The sequence below is a fragment of the Dermacentor variabilis genome, chromosome 10 (genome assembly GCF_050947875.1).
Source record: "Dermacentor variabilis isolate Ectoservices chromosome 10, ASM5094787v1, whole genome shotgun sequence".
NCBI lineage: Eukaryota > Metazoa > Arthropoda > Arachnida > Ixodida > Ixodidae > Dermacentor > Dermacentor variabilis.
In genome coordinates this window covers 113,898,408-113,922,988 of record NC_134577.1, presented here as the reverse complement: position 1 = coordinate 113,922,988, position 24,581 = coordinate 113,898,408, and the positions used below count along the sequence as shown (strand labels likewise).

At 49.6% G+C, this 24,581-nt stretch overlaps 17 non-coding genes and 21 pseudogenes across 17 annotated transcripts; all 38 read left to right on the top strand.

The window, feature by feature from the left end:
- The first annotated feature begins 492 nt into the window (after positions 1-492).
- On the top strand, positions 493-611 carry LOC142561196 (5S ribosomal RNA). The gene has a single exon (XR_012823722.1). It is a non-coding gene; the product is annotated as a 5S ribosomal RNA (ribosomal RNA).
- Positions 612-1,134: 523 nt separating this feature from the next.
- Positions 1,135-1,253, top strand: LOC142561525 (5S ribosomal RNA; annotated as a pseudogene).
- Positions 1,254-1,777: 524 nt separating this feature from the next.
- LOC142561647 (5S ribosomal RNA) lies at positions 1,778-1,896 on the top strand (annotated as a pseudogene).
- Positions 1,897-2,421: 525 nt separating this feature from the next.
- LOC142562383 (5S ribosomal RNA) lies at positions 2,422-2,540 on the top strand (annotated as a pseudogene).
- Positions 2,541-3,065: 525 nt separating this feature from the next.
- On the top strand, positions 3,066-3,184 carry LOC142562503 (5S ribosomal RNA; annotated as a pseudogene).
- A 525-nt stretch (positions 3,185-3,709) lies between these two features.
- LOC142562382 (5S ribosomal RNA) lies at positions 3,710-3,828 on the top strand (annotated as a pseudogene).
- Positions 3,829-4,353: 525 nt separating this feature from the next.
- LOC142562502 (5S ribosomal RNA) lies at positions 4,354-4,472 on the top strand (annotated as a pseudogene).
- A 524-nt stretch (positions 4,473-4,996) lies between these two features.
- LOC142561672 (5S ribosomal RNA) lies at positions 4,997-5,115 on the top strand (annotated as a pseudogene).
- Positions 5,116-5,639: 524 nt separating this feature from the next.
- LOC142562323 (5S ribosomal RNA) lies at positions 5,640-5,758 on the top strand (annotated as a pseudogene).
- Positions 5,759-6,284: 526 nt separating this feature from the next.
- LOC142561195 (5S ribosomal RNA) lies at positions 6,285-6,403 on the top strand. Its single transcript, XR_012823721.1, has one exon. It is a non-coding gene; the product is annotated as a 5S ribosomal RNA (ribosomal RNA).
- A 525-nt stretch (positions 6,404-6,928) lies between these two features.
- On the top strand, positions 6,929-7,047 carry LOC142561524 (5S ribosomal RNA; annotated as a pseudogene).
- A 525-nt stretch (positions 7,048-7,572) lies between these two features.
- Positions 7,573-7,691, top strand: LOC142562086 (5S ribosomal RNA; annotated as a pseudogene).
- Positions 7,692-8,215: 524 nt separating this feature from the next.
- LOC142562561 (5S ribosomal RNA) lies at positions 8,216-8,334 on the top strand (annotated as a pseudogene).
- Positions 8,335-8,859: 525 nt separating this feature from the next.
- LOC142560973 (5S ribosomal RNA) lies at positions 8,860-8,978 on the top strand. Its single transcript, XR_012823507.1, has one exon. It is a non-coding gene; the product is annotated as a 5S ribosomal RNA (ribosomal RNA).
- Positions 8,979-9,506: 528 nt separating this feature from the next.
- Positions 9,507-9,625, top strand: LOC142562839 (5S ribosomal RNA). The gene has a single exon (XR_012824150.1). It is a non-coding gene; the product is annotated as a 5S ribosomal RNA (ribosomal RNA).
- Positions 9,626-10,149: 524 nt separating this feature from the next.
- On the top strand, positions 10,150-10,268 carry LOC142562501 (5S ribosomal RNA; annotated as a pseudogene).
- A 525-nt stretch (positions 10,269-10,793) lies between these two features.
- Positions 10,794-10,912, top strand: LOC142562741 (5S ribosomal RNA). Its single transcript, XR_012824055.1, has one exon. It is a non-coding gene; the product is annotated as a 5S ribosomal RNA (ribosomal RNA).
- Positions 10,913-11,440: 528 nt separating this feature from the next.
- LOC142562838 (5S ribosomal RNA) lies at positions 11,441-11,559 on the top strand. The gene has a single exon (XR_012824149.1). It is a non-coding gene; the product is annotated as a 5S ribosomal RNA (ribosomal RNA).
- A 521-nt stretch (positions 11,560-12,080) lies between these two features.
- On the top strand, positions 12,081-12,199 carry LOC142562985 (5S ribosomal RNA). Its single transcript, XR_012824293.1, has one exon. It is a non-coding gene; the product is annotated as a 5S ribosomal RNA (ribosomal RNA).
- A 528-nt stretch (positions 12,200-12,727) lies between these two features.
- On the top strand, positions 12,728-12,846 carry LOC142561034 (5S ribosomal RNA). Its single transcript, XR_012823565.1, has one exon. It is a non-coding gene; the product is annotated as a 5S ribosomal RNA (ribosomal RNA).
- Positions 12,847-13,369: 523 nt separating this feature from the next.
- On the top strand, positions 13,370-13,487 carry LOC142562537 (5S ribosomal RNA; annotated as a pseudogene).
- Positions 13,488-14,011: 524 nt separating this feature from the next.
- Positions 14,012-14,130, top strand: LOC142562212 (5S ribosomal RNA; annotated as a pseudogene).
- A 524-nt stretch (positions 14,131-14,654) lies between these two features.
- LOC142562984 (5S ribosomal RNA) lies at positions 14,655-14,773 on the top strand. Its single transcript, XR_012824292.1, has one exon. It is a non-coding gene; the product is annotated as a 5S ribosomal RNA (ribosomal RNA).
- Positions 14,774-15,299: 526 nt separating this feature from the next.
- Positions 15,300-15,418, top strand: LOC142561423 (5S ribosomal RNA; annotated as a pseudogene).
- Positions 15,419-15,945: 527 nt separating this feature from the next.
- Positions 15,946-16,064, top strand: LOC142561033 (5S ribosomal RNA). The gene has a single exon (XR_012823564.1). It is a non-coding gene; the product is annotated as a 5S ribosomal RNA (ribosomal RNA).
- A 523-nt stretch (positions 16,065-16,587) lies between these two features.
- Positions 16,588-16,705, top strand: LOC142562567 (5S ribosomal RNA; annotated as a pseudogene).
- Positions 16,706-17,229: 524 nt separating this feature from the next.
- LOC142561734 (5S ribosomal RNA) lies at positions 17,230-17,348 on the top strand (annotated as a pseudogene).
- Positions 17,349-17,872: 524 nt separating this feature from the next.
- LOC142562983 (5S ribosomal RNA) lies at positions 17,873-17,991 on the top strand. Its single transcript, XR_012824291.1, has one exon. It is a non-coding gene; the product is annotated as a 5S ribosomal RNA (ribosomal RNA).
- Positions 17,992-18,517: 526 nt separating this feature from the next.
- Positions 18,518-18,636, top strand: LOC142561973 (5S ribosomal RNA; annotated as a pseudogene).
- Positions 18,637-19,166: 530 nt separating this feature from the next.
- Positions 19,167-19,285, top strand: LOC142561410 (5S ribosomal RNA; annotated as a pseudogene).
- Positions 19,286-19,812: 527 nt separating this feature from the next.
- Positions 19,813-19,931, top strand: LOC142562833 (5S ribosomal RNA). Its single transcript, XR_012824144.1, has one exon. It is a non-coding gene; the product is annotated as a 5S ribosomal RNA (ribosomal RNA).
- A 519-nt stretch (positions 19,932-20,450) lies between these two features.
- On the top strand, positions 20,451-20,568 carry LOC142561249 (5S ribosomal RNA). Its single transcript, XR_012823772.1, has one exon. It is a non-coding gene; the product is annotated as a 5S ribosomal RNA (ribosomal RNA).
- Positions 20,569-21,086: 518 nt separating this feature from the next.
- Positions 21,087-21,205, top strand: LOC142562366 (5S ribosomal RNA; annotated as a pseudogene).
- Positions 21,206-21,730: 525 nt separating this feature from the next.
- LOC142561208 (5S ribosomal RNA) lies at positions 21,731-21,849 on the top strand. The gene has a single exon (XR_012823733.1). It is a non-coding gene; the product is annotated as a 5S ribosomal RNA (ribosomal RNA).
- A 525-nt stretch (positions 21,850-22,374) lies between these two features.
- Positions 22,375-22,493, top strand: LOC142562963 (5S ribosomal RNA). The gene has a single exon (XR_012824272.1). It is a non-coding gene; the product is annotated as a 5S ribosomal RNA (ribosomal RNA).
- A 526-nt stretch (positions 22,494-23,019) lies between these two features.
- Positions 23,020-23,138, top strand: LOC142562843 (5S ribosomal RNA). The gene has a single exon (XR_012824155.1). It is a non-coding gene; the product is annotated as a 5S ribosomal RNA (ribosomal RNA).
- A 522-nt stretch (positions 23,139-23,660) lies between these two features.
- Positions 23,661-23,779, top strand: LOC142561375 (5S ribosomal RNA; annotated as a pseudogene).
- A 521-nt stretch (positions 23,780-24,300) lies between these two features.
- On the top strand, positions 24,301-24,419 carry LOC142561044 (5S ribosomal RNA). The gene has a single exon (XR_012823575.1). It is a non-coding gene; the product is annotated as a 5S ribosomal RNA (ribosomal RNA).
- Positions 24,420-24,581: the final 162 nt, after the last annotated feature.

Below are 24,581 nucleotides of genomic sequence, written 5' to 3'. Positions count from 1 at the left end.
TGACGTCTTGTTTTTTTTTTCATTGGAACAACGTGTGGGTGGTTGCATTTCCTGTAACTTACGTTCAACTGAAGAATGCTGGTAGAGCCAACGCCGAAGTGTAACACCAACAATATTCAGGCCACTACACGATATTGTACGCGGAATGATGACGGTGGTAAGCGGTATACGTAATGATGCAAAATTTAGTCGCACAAGCTTCTAACCGCTTACTTATCACACCCGCATACAGCTCAATGACAACGCATCAATAAAGTGGCACCTTGTGGGCTGCAACGCGCGCAAAATGAGGCGCTCGCCCTCTTGTTTTTGTGAGCACTAGCACGCACGCATGCAGCGAACAACCACAAACGGAGTGATCAACGTACACGACGCGTGCGTGTATTGTTCACGGAAAGACTGCCGCGTACGTGCTGTATGCTGTAGCAATACATTCGGCGACTGCACAACATAGCAGCACGATACAGGTGCAGTCGTAAACAGCACATTCTCGCCATCGGCCATACCATGCTGAATACGCCGGTTCTCGTCCGATCCCCGAAGCTAAGCAGCATTGGGCTCGGTCAGTACTTGGGAGGGAGACCACCTGGGAACACCGAGTGCTGATTGCACAGTTCTTTTTGCTTTTTTATTGCGTGCTTCTGTGACGTCTTGTTTTTTTTCATTTGCACAACGCGTGGGTGGTTGCATTTACTGCAACTTACGTTCAACTGGAGCCTGCTGGTAGAGCCAACGCCGATGTGTACCACCAACAATATTCAGGCCACTACACGATATTGTACGCGGAATGATGACGGTGGTAAGCGGTATACGTAATGATGCAAAATTTACTCGCACAAGCTTCTAACCGCTTACTTATCACACCCGCATACAGCTAAATGACAACGCATCAATAAAGTGGCACCTTGTGGGCTGCAACGCGCGCAAAATGTGGCGCTCGCCCTCTTGTTTTTGTGAGCACTAGCACGCACGCATGCAGCGAACAACCACAAACGGAGTGATCAACGTACACGACACGTGCGTGTATTGTTCACGGTAAGACTGCCGCGTACGTGCTGTATGCTGTAGCAATACATTCGGCGACTGTACAACATAGCAGCACGATACAGGTGCAGTCGTAAACAGCACATTCTCGCCATCGGCCATACCATGCTGAATACGCTGGTTCTCGTCCGATCCCCGAAGCTAAGCAGCATTGGGCTCGGTCAGTACTTGGGAGGAAGACCACCTGGGAACACCGAGTGCTGATGGCACGGTTCTTTTTGCTTTTTTATTGCGTGCTTCTGTGACGTCTTGTTTTTTTTTTATTTGCGCAACGTGTGGGTGGTTGCATTTACTGTAACTTACGTTCAACTGGAGCCTGCTGGTAGAGCCAACGCCGAAGTGTAACACCAACAATATTCTGGCCACTACACGATATTGTACGCGGAATGATGACAGTGGTAAGCGGTATACGTAATGATGCCAAATTTAGTCGCACAAGCTTCTAACCGCTTACTTATCACACCCGCATACAGCTAAATGACAACGCATCAATAAAGTGGCACCTTGTGGGCTGCAACGCGCGCAAAATGTGGCGCTCGCCCTCTTGTTTTTGTGAGCACTAGCACGCACGCATGCAGCGAACAACCACAAACGAAGTGATCAACGTACACGACGCGTGCGTGTATTGTTCACGGAAAGACTGCCGCGTACGTGCTGTATGCTGTAGCAATACATTCGCCGACTGCACAACATAGCAGCACGATACAGGTGCAGTCGTAAACAGCACATTCTCGCCATCGGCCATACCATGCTGAATACGCCGGTTCTCGTCCGTTCCCCGAAGCTAAGCAGCATTGGGCTCGGTCAGTACTTGGGTGTGAGACCACCTGGGAATACCGAGTGCTGATGGCACCGTTCTTTTTGCTTTTTTATTGCGTGCTTCTCTGACGTCTTGTTTTTTTTTTCATTGGCACAACGTGTGGGTGGTTGCATTTATTGTAACTTACGTTCAACTGGAGCCTGCTGGTAGAGCCAACGCCGAAGTGTAACACCAACAATATTCAGGCCACTACACGATATTGTACGCGGAATGATGACGATGGTAAGCGGTATACGTAATGATGCAAAATTTAGTCGCACAAGCTTCTAACCGCTTACTTATTACACCCGCATACAGCTCAATGACAACGCATCAATAAAGTGGCACCTTGTGGGCTGCAACGCGCGCAAAATGTGGCGCTCGCCCTCTCGTTTTTGTGAGCACTAGCACGCACGCATGCAGCGAACAACCACAAACGGAGTGATCAACGTACACGACGCGTGCGTGTATTGTTCACGGAAAGACTGCCGCGTGCGTGCTGTATGCTGTAGCAATACATTCGGCGACTGCACAACATAGCAGCACGATACAGGTGCAGTCGTAAACAGCACATTCTCGCCATCGGCCATACCATGTTGAATACGCCGTTTCTCGTCCGATCCCCGAAGGTAAGCAGCATTGGGCTCGGTCAGTACTTGGGTGTGAGACCACCTGGGAATACCGAGTGCTGATGGCACCGTTCTTTTTGCTTTTTTATTGCGTGCTTCTCTGACGTCTTGTTTTTTTTTTCATTGGCACAACGTGTGGGTGGTTGCATTTATTGTAACTTACGTTCAACTGGAGCCTGCTGGTAGAGCCAACGCCGAAGTGTAACACCAACAATATTCAGGCCACTACACGATATTGTACGCGGAATGATGACGGTGGTAAGCGGTATACGTAATGATGCAAAATTTAGTCGCACAAGCTTCTAACCGCTTACTTATTACACCCGCATACAGCTCAATGACAACGCATCAATAAAGTGGCACCTTGTGGGCTGCAACGCGCGCAAAATGTGGCGCTCGCCCTCTTGTTTTTGTGAGCACTAGCACGCACGCATGCAGCGAACAACCACAAACGGAGTGATCAACGTACACGACGCGTGCGTGTATTGTTCACGGAAAGACTGCCGCGTGCGTGCTGTATGCTGTAGCAATACATTCGGCGACTGCACAACATAGCAGCACGATACAGGTGCAGTCGTAAACAGCACATTCTCGCCATCGGCCATACCATGCTGAATACGCCGGTTCTCGTCCGATCCCCGAAGCTAAGGTGCATTGGGCTCGGTCAGTACATGGGAGGGAGACCACCTGGGAACACCGAGTGCTGATGCCACCGTTCTTTTTGCTTTTTTATTGCGTGCTTCTGTGACGTGTTGTTTTTTTTTTCATTTGCACAACTTGTGGGTGGTTGCATTTACTGTAACTTACGTTCAACTGGAGCCTGCTGGTAGAGCCAACGCCGAAGTGTAACACCAACAATATTCAGGCCACTACACGATATTGTACGCGGAATGATGACGGTGGTAAGCGGTATACGTAATGATGCAAAATTTAGTCGCACAAGCTTCTAACCGCTTACTTATTACACCCGCATACAGCTCAATGACAACGCATCAATAAAGTGGCACCTTGTGGGCTGCAACGCGCGCAAAATGTGGCGCTCGCCCTCTTGTTTTTGTGAGCACTAGCACGCACGCATGCAGCGAACAACCACAAACGGAGTGATCAACGTACACGACGCGTGCGTGTATTGTTCACGGAAAGACTGCCGCGTGCGTGCTGTATGCTGTAGCAATACATTCGGCGACTGCACAACATAGCAGCACGATACAGGTGCAGTCGTAAACAGCACATTCTCGCCATCGGCCATACCATGTTGAATACGCCGTTTCTCGTCCGATCCCCGAAGGTAAGCAGCATTGGGCTCGGTCAGTACTTGGGTGTGAGACCACCTGGGAATACCGAGTGCTGATGGCACCGTTCTTTTTGCTTTTTTATTGCGTGCTTCTCTGACGTCTTGTTTTTTTTTTCATTGGCACAACGTGTGGGTGGTTGCATTTATTGTAACTTACGTTCAACTGGAGCCTGCTGGTAGAGCCAACGCCGAAGTGTAACACCAACAATATTCAGGCCACTACACGATATTGTACGCGGAATGATGACGGTGGTAAGCGGTATACGTAATGATGCAAAATTTAGTCGCACAAGCTTCTAACCGCTTACTTATTACACCCGCATACAGCTCAATGACAACGCATCAATAAAGTGGCACCTTGTGGGCTGCAACGCGCGCAAAATGTGGCGCTCGCCCTCTTGTTTTTGTGAGCACTAGCACGCACGCATGCAGCGAACAACCACAAACGGAGTGATCAACGTACACGACGCGTGCGTGTATTGTTCACGGAAAGACTGCCGCGTGCGTGCTGTATGCTGTAGCAATACATTCGGCGACTGCACAACATAGCAGCACGATACAGGTGCAGTCGTAAACAGCACATTCTCGCCATCGGCCATACCATGCTGAATACGCCGGTTCTCGTCCGATCCCCGAAGCTAAGGTGCATTGGGCTCGGTCAGTACATGGGAGGGAGACCACCTGGGAACACCGAGTGCTGATGCCACCGTTCTTTTTGCTTTTTTATTGCGTGCTTCTGTGACGTGTTGTTTTTTTTTCATTTGCACAACTTGTGGGTGGTTGCATTTACTGTAACTTACGTTCAACTGGAGCCTGCTGGTAGAGCCAACGCCGAAGTGTAACACCAACAATATTCAGGCCACTACACGATATTGTACGCGGAATGATGACGGTGGTAAGCGGTATACGTAATGATGCAAAATTTAGTCGCACAAGCTTCTAACCGCTTACTTATTACACCCGCATACAGCTCAATGACAACGCATCAATAAAGTGGCACCTTGTGGGCTGCAACGCGCGCAAAATGTGGCGCTCGCCCTCTTGTTTTTGTGAGCACTAGCACGCACGCATGCAGCGAACAACCACAAACGGAGTGATCAACGTACACGACGCGTGCGTGTATTGTTCACGGAAAGACTGCCGCGTGCGTGCTGTATGCTGTAGCAATACATTCGGCGACTGCACAACATAGCAGCACGATACAGGTGCAGTCGTAAACAGCACATTCTCGCCATCGGCCATACCATGTTGAATACGCCGGTTCTCGTCCGATCCCCGAAGGTAAGCAGCATTGGGCTCGGTCAGTACTTGGGAGGGAGACCACCTGGGAACACCGAGCGCTGATGGCACCGTTCTTTTTGCTTTTTTATTGCGTGCTTCTGTGACGTCTTGTTTTTTTTTTCATTTGCACAACGTGTGGGTGGTTGCATTTACTGTGACTTACGTTCAACTGGAGCCTGCTGGTAGAGCCAACGCCGAAGTGTAACACCAACAATATTCAGGCCACTAGACGATATTGTACGCGGAATGATGACAGTGGTAAGCGGTATACGAAATGATGCCAAATTTAGTCGCACAAGCTTCTAACCGCTTACTTATCACACCCGCATAGAGCTAAATGACAACGCATCAATAAAGTGGCACCTGTGGGCTGCAACGCGCGCAAAATGTGGCGCTCGCCCTCTTGTTTTTGTGAGCACTAGCACGCACGATTGCAGCGAACAACCACAAACGAAGTGATCAACGTACACGACGCGTGCGTGTATTGTTCACGGAAAGACTGCCGCGTACGTGCTGTATGCTGTAGCAATACATTCGCCGACTGCACAACATAGCAGCACGATACAGGTGCAGTCGTAAACAGCACATTCTCGCCATGGGCCATACCATGCTGAATACGCCGGTTCTCGTCCGTTCCCCGAAGCTAAGGAGCATTGGGCTCGGTCAGTACTTGGGAGGGAGACCACCTGGGAATACCGAGTGCTGATGGCACCGTTCTTTTTGCTTTTTTATTGCGTGCTTCTCTGACGTCTTGTTTTTTTTTTTCATTGGAACAACGTGTGGGTGGTTGCATTTCCTGTAACTTACGTTCAACTGAAGAATGCTGGTAGAGCCAACGCCGAAGTGTAACACCAACAATATTCAGGCCACTACACGATATTGTACGCGGAATGATGACGGTGGTAAGCGGTATACGTAATGATGCAAAATTTAGTCGCACAAGCTTCTAACCGCTTACTTATCACACCCGCATACAGCTCAATGACAACGCATCAATAAATTGGCACCTTGTGGGCTGCAACGCGCGCAAAATGTGGCGCTCGCCCTCTTGTTTTTGTGAGCACTAGCACGCACGCATGCAGCGAACAACCACAAACGGAGTGATCAACGTACACGACGCGTGCGTGTATTGTTCACGGAAAGACTGCCGCGTACGTGCTGTATGCTGTAGCAATACATTCGGCGACTGCACAACATAGCAGCACGATACAGGTGCAGTCGTAAACAGCACATTCTCGCCATCGGCCATACCATGCTGAATACGCCGGTTCTCGTCCGATCCCCGAAGCTAAGCAGCATTGGGCTCGGTCAGTACTTGGGAGGGAGACCACCTGGGAACACCGAGTGCTGATTGCACAGTTCTTTTTGCTTTTTTATTGCGTGCTTCTGTGACGTCTTGTTTTTTTTTTCATTTGCACAACGTGTGGGTGGTTGCATTTACTGCAACTTACGTTCAACTGGAGCCTGCTGGTACAGCCAACGCCGATGTGTACCACCAACAATATTCAGGCCACTACACGATATTGTACGCGGAATGATGACGGTGGTAAGCGGTATACGTAATGATGCAAAATTTAGTCGCACAAGCTTCTAACCGCTTACTTATCACACCCGCATACAGCTCAATGACAACGCATCAATAAAGTGGCACCTTGTGGGCTGCAACGCGCGCAAAATGTGGCGCTCGCCCTCTTGTTTTTGTGAGCACTAGCACGCACGCATGCAGCGAACAACCACAAACGGAGTGATCAACGTACACGACGCGTGCGTGTATTGTTCACGGTAAGACTGCCGCGTACGTGCTGTATGCTGTAGAAATACATTCGGCGACTGTACAACATAGCAGCACGATACAGGTGCAGTCATAAACAGCACATTCTCGCCATCGGCCATACCATGCTGAATACGCTGGTTCTCGTCCGATCCCCGAAGCTAAGCAGCATTGGGCTCGGTCAGTACTTGGGAGGAAGACCACCTGGGAACACCGAGTGCTGATGGCACGGTTCTTTTTTGCTTTTTTATTGCGTGCTTCTGTGACGTCTTGTTTTTTTTTTATTTGCACAACGTGTGGGTGGTTGCATTTACTGTAACTTACGTTCAACTGGAGCCTGCTGGTAGAGCCAACGCCGAAGTGTAACACCAACAATATTCTGGCCACTACACGATATTGTACGCGGAATGATGACAGTGGTAAGCGGTATACGTAATGATGCCAAATTTAGTCGCACAAGCTTCTAACCGCTTACTTATCACACCCGCATACAGCTAAATGACAACGCATCAATAAAGTGGCACCTTGTGGGCTGCAACGCGCGCAAAATGTGGCGCTCGCCCTCTTGTTTTTGTGAGCACTAGCACGCACGCATGCAGCGAACAACCACAAACGAAGTGATCAACGTACACGACGCGTGCGTGTATTGTTCACGGAAAGACTGCCGCGTACGTGCTGTATGCTGTAGCAATACATTCGCCGACTGCACAACATAGCAGCACGATACAGGTGCAGTCGTAAACAGCACATTCTCGCCATCGGCCATACCATGCTGAATACGCCGGTTCTCGTCCGTTCCCCGAAGCTAAGCAGCATTGGGCTCGGTCAGTACTTGGGAGTGAGACCACCTGGGAATACCGAGTGCTGATGGCACCGTTCTTTTTGCTTTTTTATTGCGTGCTTCTCTGACGTCTTGTTTTTTTTTCATTGGCACAACGTGTGGGTGGTTGCATTTACTGTAACTTACGTTCAACTGGAGCCTGCTGGTAGAGCCAACGCCGAAGTGTAACACCAACAATATTCAGGCCACTACACGATATTGTACGCGGAATGATGACGGTGGTAAGCGGTATACGTAATGATGCAAAATTTAGTCGCACAAGCTTCTAACCGCTTACTTATTACACCCGCATACAGCTCAATGACAACGCATCAATAAAGTGGCACCTTGTGGGCTGCCACGCGCGCAAAATGTGGCGCTCGCCCTCTTGTTTTTGTGAGCACTAGCACGCACGCATGCAGCGAACAACCACAAACGGAGTGATCAACGTACACGACGCGTGCGTGTATTGTTCACGGAAAGACTGCCGCGTGCGTGCTGTATGCTGTAGCAATACATTCGGCGACTGCACAACATAGCAGCACGATACAGGTGCAGTCGTAAACAGCACATTCTCGCCATCGGCCATACCATGCTGAATACGCCGGTTCTCGTCCGATCCCCGAAGCTAAGGTGCATTGGGCTCGGTCAGTACATGGGAGGGAGACCACCTGGGAACACCGAGTGCTAATGCCACCGTTCTTTTTGCTTTTTTATTGCGTGCTTCTGTGACGTGTTGTTTTTTTTTTCATTTGCACAACGTGTGGGTGGTTGCATTTACTGTAACTTACGTTCAACTGGAGCCTGCTGGTAGAGCCAACGCCGAAGTGTAACACCAACAATATTCAGGCCACTACACGATATTGTACGCGGAATGATGACGGTGGTAAGCGGTATACGTAATGATGCAAAATTTAGTCGCACAAGCTTCTAACCGCTTACTTGTTACACCCGCATACAGCTCAATGACAACGCATCAATAAAGTGGCACCTTGTGGGCTGCAACGCGCGCAAAATGTGGCGCTCGCCCTCTTGTTTTTGTGAGCACTAGCACGCACGCATGCAGCGAACAACCACAAACGGAGTGATCAACGTACACGACGCGTGCGTGTATTGTTCACGGAAAGACTGCCGCGTGCGTGCTGTATGCTGTAGCAATACATTCGGCGACTGCACAACATAGCAGCACGATACAGGTGCAGTCGTAAACAGCACATTCTCGCCATCGGCCATACCATGTTGAATACGCCGGTTCTCGTCCGATCCCCGAAGCTAAGCAGCATTGGGCTAGGTCAGTACTTGGGAGGGAGACCACCTGGGAACGCCGAGTGCTGATGGCACCGTTCTTTTTGCTTTTTTATTGCGTACTTCTGTGACGTCTTGTTTCTTTTTTTTTCATTTGCACAACGTGTGGGTGGTTGCATTTCCTGTAACTTACGTTCAACTGGAGAATGCTGGTAGAGCCAACGCCGAAGTGTAACACCAACAATATTCAGGCCACTACACGATATTGTACGCGGAATGATGACGGTGGTAAGCGGTATACGTAATGATGCAAAATTTAGTCGCACAAGCTTCTAACCGCTTACTTATCACACCCGCATACAGCTCAATGACAACGCATCAATAAAGTGGCACCTTGTGGGCTGCAACGCGCGCAAAATGTGGCGCTCGCCCTCTTGTTTTTGTGAGCACTAGCACGCACGCTTGCAGCGAACAACCACAAACGGAGTGATCAACGTACACGACGCGTGCGTGTATTGTTCACTGTAAGACTGCCGCGTACGTGCTGTATGCTGTAGCAATATATTCGGCGACTGTACAACATAGCAGCACGATACAGGTGCAGTCGTAAACAGCACATTCACGCCATCGGCCATACCATGCTGAATACGCTGGTTCTCGTCCGATCCCCGAAGTTAAGCAGCATTGGGCTCGGTCAGTACTTGGGAGGGAGACCACCTGGGAACACCGAGTGCTGATGGCACGGTTCTTTTTGCTTTTTTATTGCGTGCTTCTGTGACGTCTTGTTTTTTTTTTATTTGAACAACGTGTGCGTGGTTGCATTTACTGTAACTTACGTTCAACTGGAGCCTGCTGGTAGAGCCAACGCCGAAGTGTAACACCAACAATATTCAGGCCACTACACGATATTGTACGCGGAATGATGACGGTGGTAAGCGGTATACGTACTGATGCAAAATTTAGTCGCACAAGCTTCTAACCGCTTACTTATCACACCCGCATACAGCTCAATGACAACGCATCAATAAAGTGGCACCTTGTGGGCTGCAACGCGCGCAAAATGTGCCGCTCGCCCTCTTGTTTTTGTGAGCACAAGCACGCACGCATGCAGCGAACAACCACAAACGGAGTGATCAACGTACACGACGCGTGCGTGTATTGTTCACGGAAAGACTGCCGCGTACGTGATGTATGCTGTAGCAATACATTCGGCGACTGCACAACATAGCAGCACGATACAGATGCAGTTGTAAACCGCACATTCTCGCCATCGGCCATACCATGCTGAATACGCCGGTTCTCGTCCGATCCCCGAAGCTAAGGTGCATTGGGCTCGGTCAGTACATGGGAGGGAGACCACCTGGGAACACCGAGTGCTGATGCCACCGTTCTTTTTGCTTTTTTATTGCGTGCTTCTGTGACGTGTTGTTTTTTTTTTCATTTGCACAACGTGTGGGTGGTTGCATTTACTGTAACTTACGTTCAACTGGAGCCTGCTGGTAGAGCCAACGCCGAAGTGTAACACCAACAATATTCAGGCCACTACACGATATTGTACGCGGAATGATGACGGTGGTAAGCGTTATACGTAATGATGCAAAATTTAGTCGCACAAGCTTCTAGCCGCTTACTTATTACACCCGCATACAGCTCAATGACAACGCATCAATAAAGTGGCACCTTGTGGGCTGCAACGCGCGCAAAATGTGGCGCTCGCCCTCTTGTTTTTGTGAGCACTAGCACGCACGCATGCAGCGAACAACCACAAACGGAGTGATCAACGTACACGACGCGTGCGTGTATTGTTCACGGAAAGACTGCCGCGTGCGTGCTGTATGCTGTAGCAATACATTCGGCGACTGCACAACATAGCAGCACGATACAGGTGCAGTCGTAAACAGCACATTCTCGCCATCGGCCATACCATGTTGAATACGCCGGTTCCCGTCCGATCCCCGAAGCTAAGCAGCATTGGGCTAGGTCAGTACTTGGGAGGGAGACCACCTGGGAACGCCGAGTGCTGATGGCACCGTTCTTCTTGCTTTTTTATTGCGTGCTTCTGTGACGTCTTGTTTCTTTTTTTTTCATTTGCACAACGTGTGGGTGGTTGCATTTCCTGTAACTTACGTTCAACTGGAGAATGCTTGTAGAGCCAACGCCGAAGTGTAACACCAACAATATTCAGGCCACTACACGATATTGTACGCGGAATGATGACGGTGGTAAGCGGTATACGTAATGATGCAAAATTTAGTCGCACAAGCTTCTAACCGCTTACTTATCCCACCCGCATACAGCTCAATGACAACGCATCAATAAAGTGGCACCTTGTGGGCTGCAACGCGCGCAAAATGTGGCGCTCGCCCTCTTGTTTTTGTGAGCACTAGCACGCACGCATGCAGCGAACAACCACAAACGGAGTGATCAACGTACACGACGCGTGCGTGTATTGTTCACTGTAAGACTGCCGCGTACGTGCTGTATGCTGTAGCAATATATTCGGCGACTGCACAACATAGCAGCACGATACAGGTGCAGTCGTAAACAGCACATTCTCGCCATCGGCCATACCATGCTGAATACGCTGGTTCTCGTCCGATCCCCGAAGTTAAGCAGCATTGGGCTCGGTCAGTACTTGGGAGGGAGACCACCTGGGAACACCGAGTGCTGATGGCACGGTTCTTTTTGCTTTTTTATTGCGTGCTTCTGTGACGTCTTTTTTTTTTATTTGAACAACGTGTGGGTGGTTGCATTTACTGTAACTTACGTTCAACTGGAGCCTGCTGGTAGAGCCAACGCCGAAGTGTAACACCAACAATATTCAGGCCACTACACGATATTGTACGCGGAATGATGACGGTGGTAAGCGGTATACGTAATGATGCAATATTTAGTCGCACAAGCTTCTAACCGCTTACTTATTACACCCGCATACAGCTCAATGACAACGCATCAATAAAGTGGCACCTTGTGGGCTGCAACGCGCGCAAAATGTGGCGCTCGCCCTCTTGTTTTTGTGAGCACTAGCACGCAGGCATGCAGCGAACAACCACAAACGGAGTGATCAACGTACACGACGCGTGCGTGTATTGTTCACGGAAAGACTGCCGCGCGCGTGCTGTATGCTGTAGCAATACATTCGGCGACTGCACAACATAGCAGCACGATACAGGTGCAGTCGTAAACAGCACATTCTCGCCATCGGCCATACCATGTTGAATACGCCGGTTCTCGTCCGATCCCCGAAGCTAAGCAGCATTGGGCTAGGTCAGTACTTGGGAGGGAGACCACCTGGGAACGCCGAGTGCTGATGGCACCGTTCTTTTTGCTTTTTTATTGCGTGCTTCTGTGACGTCTTGTTTCTTTTTTTTTCATTTGCACAACGTGTGGGTGGTTGCATTTCCTGTAACTTACGTTCAACTGGAGAATGCTTGTAGAGCCAACGCCGAAGTGTAACACCAACAATATTCAGGCCACTACACGATATTGTACGCGGAATGATGACGGTGGTAAGCGGTATACGTAATGATGCAAAATTTAGTCGCACAAGCTTCTAACCGCTTACTTATCACACCCGCATACAGCTCAATGACAACGCATCAATAAAGTGGCACCTTGCGGGCTGCAACGCACGCAAAATGTGGCGCTCGCCCTCTTGTTTTTGTGAGCACTAGCACGCACGCATGCAGCGAACAACCACAAACGGAGTGATCAACGTACACGACGCGTGCGTCTATTGTTCACTGTAAGACTGCCGCGTACGTGCTGTATGCTGTAGCAATACATTCGGCGACTGTACAACATAGCAGCACGATACAGGTGCAGTCGTAAACAGCACATTCTCGCCATCGGCCATACCATGCTGAATACGCTGGTTCTCGTCCGATCCCCGAAGTTAAGCAGCATTGGGCTCGGTCAGTACTTGGGAGGGAGACCACCTGGGAACACCGAGTGCTGGTGGCACGGTTCTTTTTGCTTTTTTATTGCGTGATTCTGTGACGTCTTGTTTTTTTTTATTTGAACAACGTGTGCGTGGTTGCATTTACGGTAACTTACGTTTAACCGGAGCCTGCTGGTAGAGCCAACGCCGAAGTGTAACACCAACAATATTCAGGCCACTACACGATATTGTACGCGGAATGATGACGGTGGTAAGCGGTATACGTACTGATGCAAAATTTAGTCTCACAAGCTTCTAACCGCTTACTTATCACACCCGCATACAGCTCAATGACAACGCATCAATAAAGTGGCACCTTGTGGGCTGCAACGCGCGCAAAATGTGCCGCTCGCCCTCTTGTTTTTGTAAGCACAAGCACGCACGCATGCAGCGAACAACCACAAACGGAGTGATCAACGTACACGACGCGTGCGTGTATTGTTCACGGAAAGACTGCCGCGTACGTGATGTATGCTGTAGCAATACATTCGGCGACTGCACAACATAGCAGCACGATACAGGTGCAGTTGTAAACAGCACATTCTCGCCATCGGCCATACCATGCTGAATACGCTTGTTCTCGTCCGTTCCCCGAAGGTAAGCAGCATTGGGCTCGGTCAGTACTTGGGAGGAGACCACCTGGGAACACCGAGTGCTGATGGCACCGTTCTTTTTGCTTTTTTATTGCGTGCTTCTGTGACGTCTTGTTTTTTTTTTCATTTGCACAACGTGTGGGTGGTTGCATTTACTGTGACTTACGTTCAACTGGAGCCTGCTGGTAGAGCCAAAGCCGAAGTGTAACACCAACAATATTCAGGCCACTACACGATATTGTACGCGGAATGATGACAGTGGTAAGCGGTATACGTAATGATGCCAAATTTAGTCGCACAAGCTTCTAACCGCTAACTTATCACACCCGCATACAGCTAAATGACAACGCATCAATAAAGTGGCACCTGTGGGCTGCAACGCGCGCAAAATGTGGCGCTCGCCCTCTTGTTTTTGTGAGCACTAGCACGCACGCATGCAGCGAACAACCACAAACGAAGTGATCAACGTACACGACGCGTGCGTGTATTGTTCACGGAAAGACTGCCGCGTACGTGCTGCATGCTGTAGCAATACATTCGCCGACTGCACAACATAGCAGCACGATACAGGTGCAGTCGTAAACAGCACATTCTCGCCATCGGCCATACCATGCTGAATATGCCGGTTCTCGTACGTTCCCCGAAGCTAAGCAGCATTGGGCTCGGTCAGTACTTTGGAGGGAGACCAACTGGGAATACCGAGTGCTGATGGCACCGTTCTTCTTGCTTTTTTATTGCGTGCTCCTCTGACGTCTTGTTTTTTTTTCATTGGAACAACGTGTGGGTGGTTGCATTTCCTGTAACTTACGTTCAACTGAAGAATGCGGGTAGAGCCAACGCCGAAGTGTAACACCAACAATATTCAGGCCACTACACGATATTGTATGCGGAATGATGACGGTGGTAAGCGGTATACGTAATGATGCAAAATTTAGTCGCACAAGCTTCTAACCGCTTACTTATTACACCCGCATACAGCTAAATGACAACGCATCAATAAAGTGGCACCTTGTGGGCTGCAACGCGCGCAAAATGTGGCGCTCGCCCTCTTGTTTTTGTGAGCACTAGCACGCACGCATGCAGCGAACAACCACAAACGGAGTGATCAACGTACACGACGCGTGCGTGTATTGTTCACGGAAAGACTGCCGCGCGCGTGCTGTATGCTGTAGCAATACATTCGGCGACTGCACAACATAGCAGCACGATACAGGTGCAGTCGTAAACAGCACATTCTCGCCATCGGCCATACCATGTTGAATACGCCGGTTCTCGTCCGATCCCCGAAGCTAAGCAGCATTGGGCTAGGTCAGTACTTGGGAGGGAGACCACCTGGGAACGCCGAGTGCTGATGGCACCGTTCTTTTAGCTTTTTTATTGCGTGCTTCTGTGACGTCTTGTTTCTTTTTTTCATTTGCACAACGTGTGTGTGGTTGCATTTATTGTAACTTACGTTCAACTGGAGAATGCTGGTAAAGCCAACGCCGAAGTGTAACACCAACAATATTCAGGCCACTACACGATATTGTACGCGGAATGATGACGGTGGTAAGCGGTATACGTAATGATGCAAAATTTAGTCGCACAAGCTTCTAACCGCTTACTTATCACACCCGCATACAGCTCAATGACAACCCATCAATAAAGTGACACTTTGTGGGCTGCAACGCGCGCAAAATGTGGCGCTCGCCCTCTTGTTTTTGTGAGCATTAGCACGCACGCATGCAGCGAACAACCACAAACGGAGTGATCAACGTACACGACGCGTGCGTGTATCGTTCACGGAAAGACTGCCGCGTACGTGCTGTATGCTGTAGCAATAAATTCGGCGACTGCACAACATAGCAGCACGATACAGGTGCAGTCGTAAACAGCATATTCTCGCCATCGGCCATACCATGCTGAATACGCCGGTTCTCGTCCGATCCCCGAAGCTAAGCAGCATTGGGTTCGGTCAGTACTTAGGAGGGAGACCACCTGGGAACACCGAGTGCTGATGGCACCGTTCTTTTTGCTTTTTTATTGCGTGCTTCTGTGACGTCTTGTTTCTTTTTTTTCATTTGCACAACGTGTGGGTGGTTGCATTTCCTGTAACTTACGTTCAACTGGAGAATGCTTGTAGAGCCAACGCCGAAGTGTAACACCAACAATATTCAGGCCACTACACGATATTGTACGCGGAATGATGACGGTGGTAAGCGGTATACGTAATGATGCAAAATTTAGTCGCACAAGCTTCTAACCGCTTACTTATCACACCCGCATACAGCTCAATGACAACGCATCAATAAAGTGGCACCTTGTGGGCTGCAACGCGCGCAAAATGTGGCGCTCGCCCTCTTGTTTTTGTGAGCACTAGCACGCACGCATGCAGCGAACAACCACAAACGGAGTGATCAACGTACACGACGCGTGCGTGTATTGTTCACTGTAAGACTGCCGCGTACGTGCTGTATGCTGTAGCAATACATTCGGCGACTGTACAACATAGCAGCACGATACAGGTGCAGTCGTAAACAGCACATTCTCGCCATCGGCCATACCATGCTGAATACGCTGGTTCTCGTCCGATCCCCGAAGTTAAGCAGCATTGGGCTCGGTCAGTACTTGGGAGGGAGACCACCTGGGAACACCGAGTGCTGGTGGCACGGTTCTTTTTGCTTTTTTATTGCGTGATTCTGTGACGTCTTGTTTTTTTTTATTTGAACAACGTGTGCGTGGTTGCATTTACGGTAACTTACGTTCAACCGGAGCCTGCTGGTAGAGCCAACGCCGAAGTGTAACACCAACAATATTCAGGCCACTACACGATATTGTACGCGGAATGATGACGGTGGTAAGCGGTATACGTACTGATGCAAAATTTAGTCTCACAAGCTTCTAACCGCTTACTTATCACACCCGCATACAGCTCAATGACAACGCATCAATAAAGTGGCACCTTGTGGGCTGCAACGCGCGCAAAATGTGCCGCTCGCCCTCTTGTTTTTGTGAGCACAAGCACGCACGCATGCAGCGAACAACCACAAACGGAGTGATCAACGTACACGACGCGTGCGTGTATTGTTCACGGAAAGACTGCCGCGTACGTGATGTATGCTGTAGCAATACATTCGGCGACTGCACAACATAGCAGCACGATACAGGTGCAGTTGTAAACAGCACATTCTCGCCATCGGCCATACCATGCTGAATACGCTTGTTCTCGTCCGTTCCCCGAAGGTAAGCAGCATTGGGCTCGGTCAGTACTTGGGAGGAGACCACCTGGGAACACAGAGTGCTGATGGCACCGTTCTTTTTGCTTTTTTATTGCGTGCTTCTGTGACGTCTTGTTTTTTTTTTCATTTGCACAACGTGTGGGTGGTTGCATTTACTGTGACTTACGTTCAACTGGAGCCTGCTGGTAGAGCCAACGCCGAAGTGTAACACCAACAATATTCAGGCCACTACACGATATTGTACGCGGAATGATGACAGTGGTAAGCGGTATACGTAATGATGCCAAATTTAGTCGCACAAGCTTCTAACCGCTTACTTATCACACCCGCATACAGCTAAATGACAACGCATCAATAAAGTGGCACCTGTGGGCTGCAACGCGCGCAAAATATGGCGCTCGCCCTCTTGTTTTTGTGAGCACTAGCACGCACGCATGCAGCGAACAACCACAAACGAAGTGATCAACGTACACGACGCGTGCGTGTATTGTTCACGGAAAGACTGCCGCGTACGTGCTGCATGCTGTAGCAATACATTCGCCGACTGCACAACATAGCAGCACGATACAGGTGCAGTCGTAAACAGCACATTCTCGCCATCGGCCATACCATGCTGAATACGCCGGTTCTCGTCCGTTCCCCGAAGCTAAGCAGCATTGGGCTCGGTCAGTACTTTGGAGGGAGACCAACTGGGAATACCGAGTGCTGATGGCACCGTTCTTCTTGCTTTTTTATTGCGTGCTCCTCTGACGTCTTGTTTTTTTTTCATTGGAACAACGTGTGGGTGGTTGCATTTCCTGTAACTTACGTTCAACTGAAGAATGCGGGTAGAGCCAACGCCGAAGTGTAACACCAACAATATTCAGGCCACTACACGATATTGTATGCGGAATGATGACGGTGGTAAGCGGTATACGTAATGATGCAAAATTTAGTCGCACAAGCTTCTAACCGCTTACTTATTACACCCGCATACAGCTAAATGACAACGCATCAATAAAGTGGCACCTTGTGGGCTGCAACGCGCGCAAAATGTGGCGCTCGCCCTCTTGTTTTTGTGAGCACTAGCACGCACGCATGCAGCGAACAACCACAAACGGAGTGATCAACGTACACGACGCGTGCGTGTATTGTTCACGGAAAGACTGCCGCGCGCGTGCTGTATGCTGTAGCAATACATTCGGCGACTGCACAACATAGCAGCACGATACAGGTGCAGTCGTAAACAGCACATTCTCGCCATCGGCCATACCATGTTGAATACGCCGGTTCTCGTCCGATCCCCGAAGCTAAGCAGCATTGGGCTAGGTCAGTACTTGGGAGGGAGACCACCTGGGAACGCCGAGTGCTGATGGCACCGTTCTTTTAGCTTTTTTATTGCGTGCTTCTGTGACGTCTTGTTTCTTTTTTTCATTTGCACAACGTGTGTGTGGTTGCATTTATTGTAACTTACGTTCAACTAGAGAATGCTGGTAAAGCCAACGCCGAAGTGTAACACCAACAATATTCAGGCCACTACACGATATTGTACGCGGAATGATGACGGTGGTAAGCGGTATACGTAATGATGCAAAATTTAGTCGCACAAGCTTCTAACCGCTTACTTATCACACCCGCATACAGCTCAATGACAACCCATCAATAAAGTGACACTTTGTGGGCTGCAACGCGCGCAAAATGTGGCGCTCGCCCTCTTGTTTTTGTGAGCACTAGCACGCACGCATGCAGCGAACAACCACAAACGGAGTGATCAACGTACACGACGCGTGCGTGTATCGTTCACGGAAAGACTGCCGCGTACGTGCTGTATGCTGTAGCAATAAATTCGGCGACTGCACAACATAGCAGCACGATACAGGTGCAGTCGTAAACAGCATATTCTCGCCATCGGCCATACCATGCTGAATACGCCGGTTCTCGTCCGATCCCCGAAGCTAAGCAGCATTGGGTTCGGTCAGTACTTAGGAGGCAGACCACCTGGGAACACCGAGTGCTGATGGCACCGTTCTTTTTGCTTTTTTATTGCGTGCTTCTGTGACGTCTTGTTTTATTTTTTTTTTCATTTGCACAACGTGTGTGTGGTTGCATTTACTGTAACTTACGTTCAACTGGAGCCTGCTGGTAGAGCCAACGCCGAAGTGTAACACCAACAATATTCAGGCCACTACACGATATTGTACGCGGAATGATGACGGTAGTAAGCGGTATACGTAATGATGCAAAATTTAGTCGCACAAGCTTCTAACCGCTTACTTATCACACCCGCATACAGCTCAATGACAACGCATCAATAAAGTGGCACCTTGTTGGCTGCAACGCGCGCAAAATGTGGCGCTCGCCCTCTTGTTTTTGTGAGCACTAGCACGCACGCATGCAGCGAACAACCACAAACGGAGTGATCAACGTACACGACGCGTGCGTGTATTGTTTACGGAAAGACTGCCGCGTACGTGCTGTATGCTGTAGCAATACATTCGGCGACTGCACAACATAGCAGCACGATAGAGGTGCAGTCGTAAACAGCACATTCTCGCCATCGGCCATACCATGCTGAATACGCCGGTTCTCGTCCGATCCCCGAAGCTAAGAAGCATTGGGCTCGGTCAGTACTTGGGAGGGAGACCACCTGGGAACACCGAGTGCTGATGGCACCGTTCTTTTTGCTTTTTTTTGGGTGCTTCTGTGACGTCTTGTTTCTTTTTTTTTCATTTGCACAACATGTGGGTGGTCGCATTTTCTGTAACTTACGTTCAACTGGAGAATGCTGGTAGAGCCAACGCCGAAGTGTAACACCAACAATATTCAGGCCACTACACGATATTGTACGCGGAATGATGACGGTGGTAAGCGGTATACGTAATGATGCAAAATTTAGTCGCACAAGCTTCTAACCGCTTACTTATCACACCCGCATACAGCTCAGTGACAACGCATCAATAAAGTGGCACCTTGTGGGCTGCAACGCGCGCAAAATGTGGCGCTCGCCCTCTTGTTTTTGTGAGCACTAGCACGCACGCATGCAGCGAACAACCACAAACGGAGTGATCAACGTACACGACGCGAGCGTGTATTGTTCACGGAAAGACTGCCGCGTACGTGCTGTATGCTGTAGCAATACATTCGGCGACTGCACAACATAGCAGCACGATACAGGTGCAGTCGTAAACAGCACATTCTCGCCATCGGCCATACCATGCTGAATACGCCGGTTCTCGTCCGATCCCCGAAGCTAAGCAGCATTGGGCTCGGTCAGTACTTGGGAGGGAGACCACCTGGGAACACCGAGTGCTGATGGCGCCGTTCTTTTTGCTTTTTAATTGCGTGCTTCTGTGACGTCTTGTTTTTTTTTTCATTTGCACAACGTGTGGGTGGTTGAATTTACTGTAACTTACGTTCAACTGGAGCCTGCTGGTAGAGCCAACGCCGAAGTGTAACACCAACAATATTCAGGCCACTACACGATATTGTACGCGGAATGATGACGGCGGTAAGCGGTATACGTAATGATGCAAAATTTAGTCGCACAAGCTTCTAACCGCTTATCTTATCACACCCGCATACAGCTCAATGACAACGCATCAATAAAGTGGCACCTTGTGGGCTGCAACGCTCGCAAAATGTGGCGCTCGCCCTCTTGTTTTTGCGACCACTAGCACGCACGCATGCAGCGAACAACCGCAAACGGAGTGATCAACGTACACGACGCGTGCGTGTATTGTTCACGGAAAGACTGCCGCGTACGTGCTGTAGCAATACATTCGGCGACTGCACAACATAGCAGCACGATACAGGAGCAGTCGTAAACAGCACATTCTTGCCATCGGCCATACCATGCTGAATACGCCGGTTCTCGTCCGATCCCCGAAGCTAAGCAGCATTGGGCTCGGTCAGTACTGGGGGGGAGACCACCTAGGAACACCGAGTGCTGATGGCACCTTTCTTTTTGCTTTTTTATTGCGTGCTTCTGTGACGTCTTGTTTTTTTTTTCATTTGCACAACGTGTGGGTGGTTGCATTTACTGTAACTTACGTTCAACTGGAGCCTGCTGGTAGAGCCAACGCCGAAGTGTAACACCAACAATATTCAGGCCACTACACGATATTGTACGCGGAATGATGACGGTGGTAAGCGGTATACGTAATGATGCAAAATTTAGTCGCACAAGCTTCTAACCGCTCACTTATCACACCCGCATACAGCTCAATGACAACGCATCAATAAAGTGGCACCTTGTGGGCTGCAACGCGCGCAAAATGTGGCGCTCGCCCTCTTGTTTTTGTGAGCACCAGCACGCACGCATGCAGCGAACAACCACAACAGGAGTGATCAACGTGCACGACGCGTGCGTGTATTGTTCACGGAAAGACTGCCGCGTACGTGCTGTAGCAATACATTCGGCGACTGCACAACATAGCAGCACGATACCGGTGCAGTCGTAAACAGCACATTCTCGCCATCGGCCATACCATGCTGAATACGCCGGTTCTCATCCGATTCCCGAAGCTAAGCAGCATTAGGCTCGGTCAGTACTTGGGAGGGAGACCACCTGGGATCACCGAGTGCTGATGGCACCGTGCTTTTTGCTTTTTTATTGAGTGCTTCTGTGACGTCTTGTTTTTTTTTTCATTTGCACAACGTGTGGGTGGTTGCATTTACTGTAACTTACGTTCAACTGGAGCCTGCTGGTAGAGCCAACGCCGAAGTGTAACACCAACAATATTCAGGCCACTACACGATATTGTACGCGGAATGATGACGGTGGTAAGCGGTATACGTAATCATGCAAAATTTAGTCGCACAAGCTTCTAACCGCTTACTTATCACACCCGCATACAGCTCAATGACAACGCATCAATAAAGTGGCACCTTGTTTGCTGAAACGCGCGCAAAATGTGGCGCTCGCCCTCTTGTTTTTGTGAGCACTAGCACGCACGCATGGAGCGAACAACCACAAACGGAGTGATCAACGTACACGACGCCTGCGTGTATTGTTCACGGAAAGACTGCCGCGTACGTGCTGTATGCTGTAGCAATACATTCGGCGACTGCACAACATAGCAGCACGACACATGTGCAGTCGTAAACAGCACATTCTCGCCATCGGCCATACCATGCTTAATACGCCGGTTCTCGTCCGATCCCCGAAGCTAAGCAGCATTGGGCTCGGTCAGTACTTAGGAGGGAGACCACCTGGGAACACCGAGTGCTGATGGCACCGTTCTTTTTGCTTTTTTATTGCGTGCTTCTGTGACGTCTTGTTTTTTTTTTCATTTGCACAACGTGTGGGTGGTTGCATTTACTGTAACTTACGTTCAACTGGAGCCTGCTGGTAGAGCCAACGCCGAAGTGTAACACCAACAATATTCAGGCCACTACACGATATTGTACGCGGAATGATGACGGTGGTAAGCGGTATACGTAATGATGCAAAATTTAGTCGCACAAGCTTCTAACCGCTTACTTATCACACCCGCATACAGCTCAATGACAACGCATCAATAAAGTGGCACCTTGTGGGCTGCAACGCGCGCAAAATGTGGCGCTCGCCCTCTTGTTTTTGTGAGCACTAGCACGCACGCATGCAGCGAACAACCCCAAACGGAGTGATCAACGTACACGACGCGTGCGTGTATTGTTCACGGTAAGACTGCCGCGTACTTGCTGTTTGCTGTAGCAATACATTCGGCGACTGCACAACATAGCAGCACGATACAGGTGCAGTCGTAAACAGCACATTCTCGCCATCGGCCATACCATGCTGAATACGCCGGTTCTCGTCCGATCCCCGAAGCTAAGCAGCATTGGGCTCGGTCAGTACTTGGGAGGAAGACCACCTGGGAACACCTAGTGCTGATGGCACCGTTCTTTTTTGCTTTTTTATTGCGTGCTTCTGTGACGTCTTGTTTTTTTTTCATTTGCACAACGTGTGGGTGGTTGCATTTACTGTAACTTACGTTCAACTGGAGCCTGCTGGTAGAGCCAAAGCCGAAGTGTAATACCAACAATATTCAGGCCACTACACGGTATTGTATGCGGAATGATGACGGTGGTAAGCGGTATACGTAATGATGCAAAATTTAGTCGCACAAGCTTCTAACCGCTTACTTATCACACCCGCATACAGCTCAATGACAACGCATCAATAAAGTGGCACCTTGTGGGCTGCAACGCGCGCAAAATGTGGCGCTCGCCCTCTTGTTTTTGTGAGCACTAGCACGCACGCATGCAGCGCACAACCACAAACGGAGTGATCAACGTACAAGACGCGATGCGTGTATTGTTCACGGAAAGACTGCCGCGTACGTGCTGTATGCTGTAGCAATACTTTCGGCGACTGCACAACATAGCAGCACGATACAGGTGCAGTCGTAAACAGCACATTCTCGCCATCGGCCATACCATGCTGAATACGCCGGTTCTCGTCCGATCCCCGAAGCTAAGCAGCATTGGGCTCGATCAGTACTTGGGAGGGAGACCACCTGGGAACACCGAGTGCTGATGGCACCGTTCTTTTTGCTTTTTTATTGCGTCCTTCTGTGACGTCTTGTTTTTTTCATTTGCACAACGTGTGGGTGGTTGCATTTAGTGTAACTTGCGTTCAACGGGAGCGTGCTGGTAGAGCCAACGCCGAAGTGTAACACCAACAATATTCAGGCCACTACACGATATTGTACGCGGAATGATGACGGTGGTAAGCGGTATACGTAATCATGCAAAATTTAGTCGCACAAGCTTCTAACCGCTTACTTATCACACCCGCATACAGCTCAATGACAACGCATCAATAAAGTGGCACCTTGTTTGCTGCAACGCGCGCAAAATGTGGCGCTCGCCCTCTTGTTTTTGTGAGCACTAGCACGCACGCATGGAGCGAACAACCACAAACGGAGTGATCAACGTACACGACGCCTGCGTGTATTGTTCACGGAAAGACTGCCGCGTACGTGCTGTATGCTGTAGCAATACATTCGGCGACAGCACAACATAGCAGCACGACACATGTGCAGTCGTAAACAGCACATTCTCTTCATCGGCCATACCATGCTGAATACGCCGGTTCTCGTCCGATCCCCGAAGCTAAGCAGCATTGGGCTCGGTCAGTACTTGGGAGGGAGACCACCTGGGAACACCGAGTGCTGATGGCACCGTTCTTTTTGCTTTTTTATTGCGTGCTTCTGTGACGTCTTGTTTTTTTCATTTGCACAACGTGTGGGTGGTTGCATTTAGTGTAACTTGCGTTCAACGGGAGCGTGCTGGTAGAGCCAACGCCGAAGTGTAACACCAACAATATTCAGGCCACTACACGACATTGTACGCGGAATGATGACGGTGGTAAGCGGTATACGTAATGATGCAAAATTTAGTCGCACATGCATCTAACCGCTTACTTATCACACCCGCATACAGCTCAATGACAACGCATCAAAAAGTGGCACCTTGTGGGCTGCAACGCGCGCAAAATGTGGCGCTCGCCCTCTTGTTTTTGTGAGCACTAGCACGCACGCATGCAGCGAACAACAACAAACGGAGTGATCAACGTACACGACGCGTGCGTGTGTTGTTCACGGTAAGACTGCCGCGTACTTGCTGTATGCTGTAGCAATACATTCGGCGACTGCACAACATAGCAGCACGATACAGGTGCAGTCGTAAACAGCACATTCTCTCCATCGGCCATACCATGCTGAATACGCCGGTTCTCGTCCGATCCCCGAAGCTAAGCAGCATTGGGCTCGGTCAGTACTTGGGAGGGAGACCACCTGGGAACACCGAGTGCTGATGGCACCGTTCTTCTTGCTTTTTTATTGCGTGCTTCTGTGACGTCTTGTTTTTTTTTTTTCATTTGCACAACGTGTGGGTTTTTGCATTTTCTGTAACTTACGTTCAACTGGAGCCTGCTGATAGAGCCAACGCCGAAGTGTAACACCAACAATATTCAGGCCACTA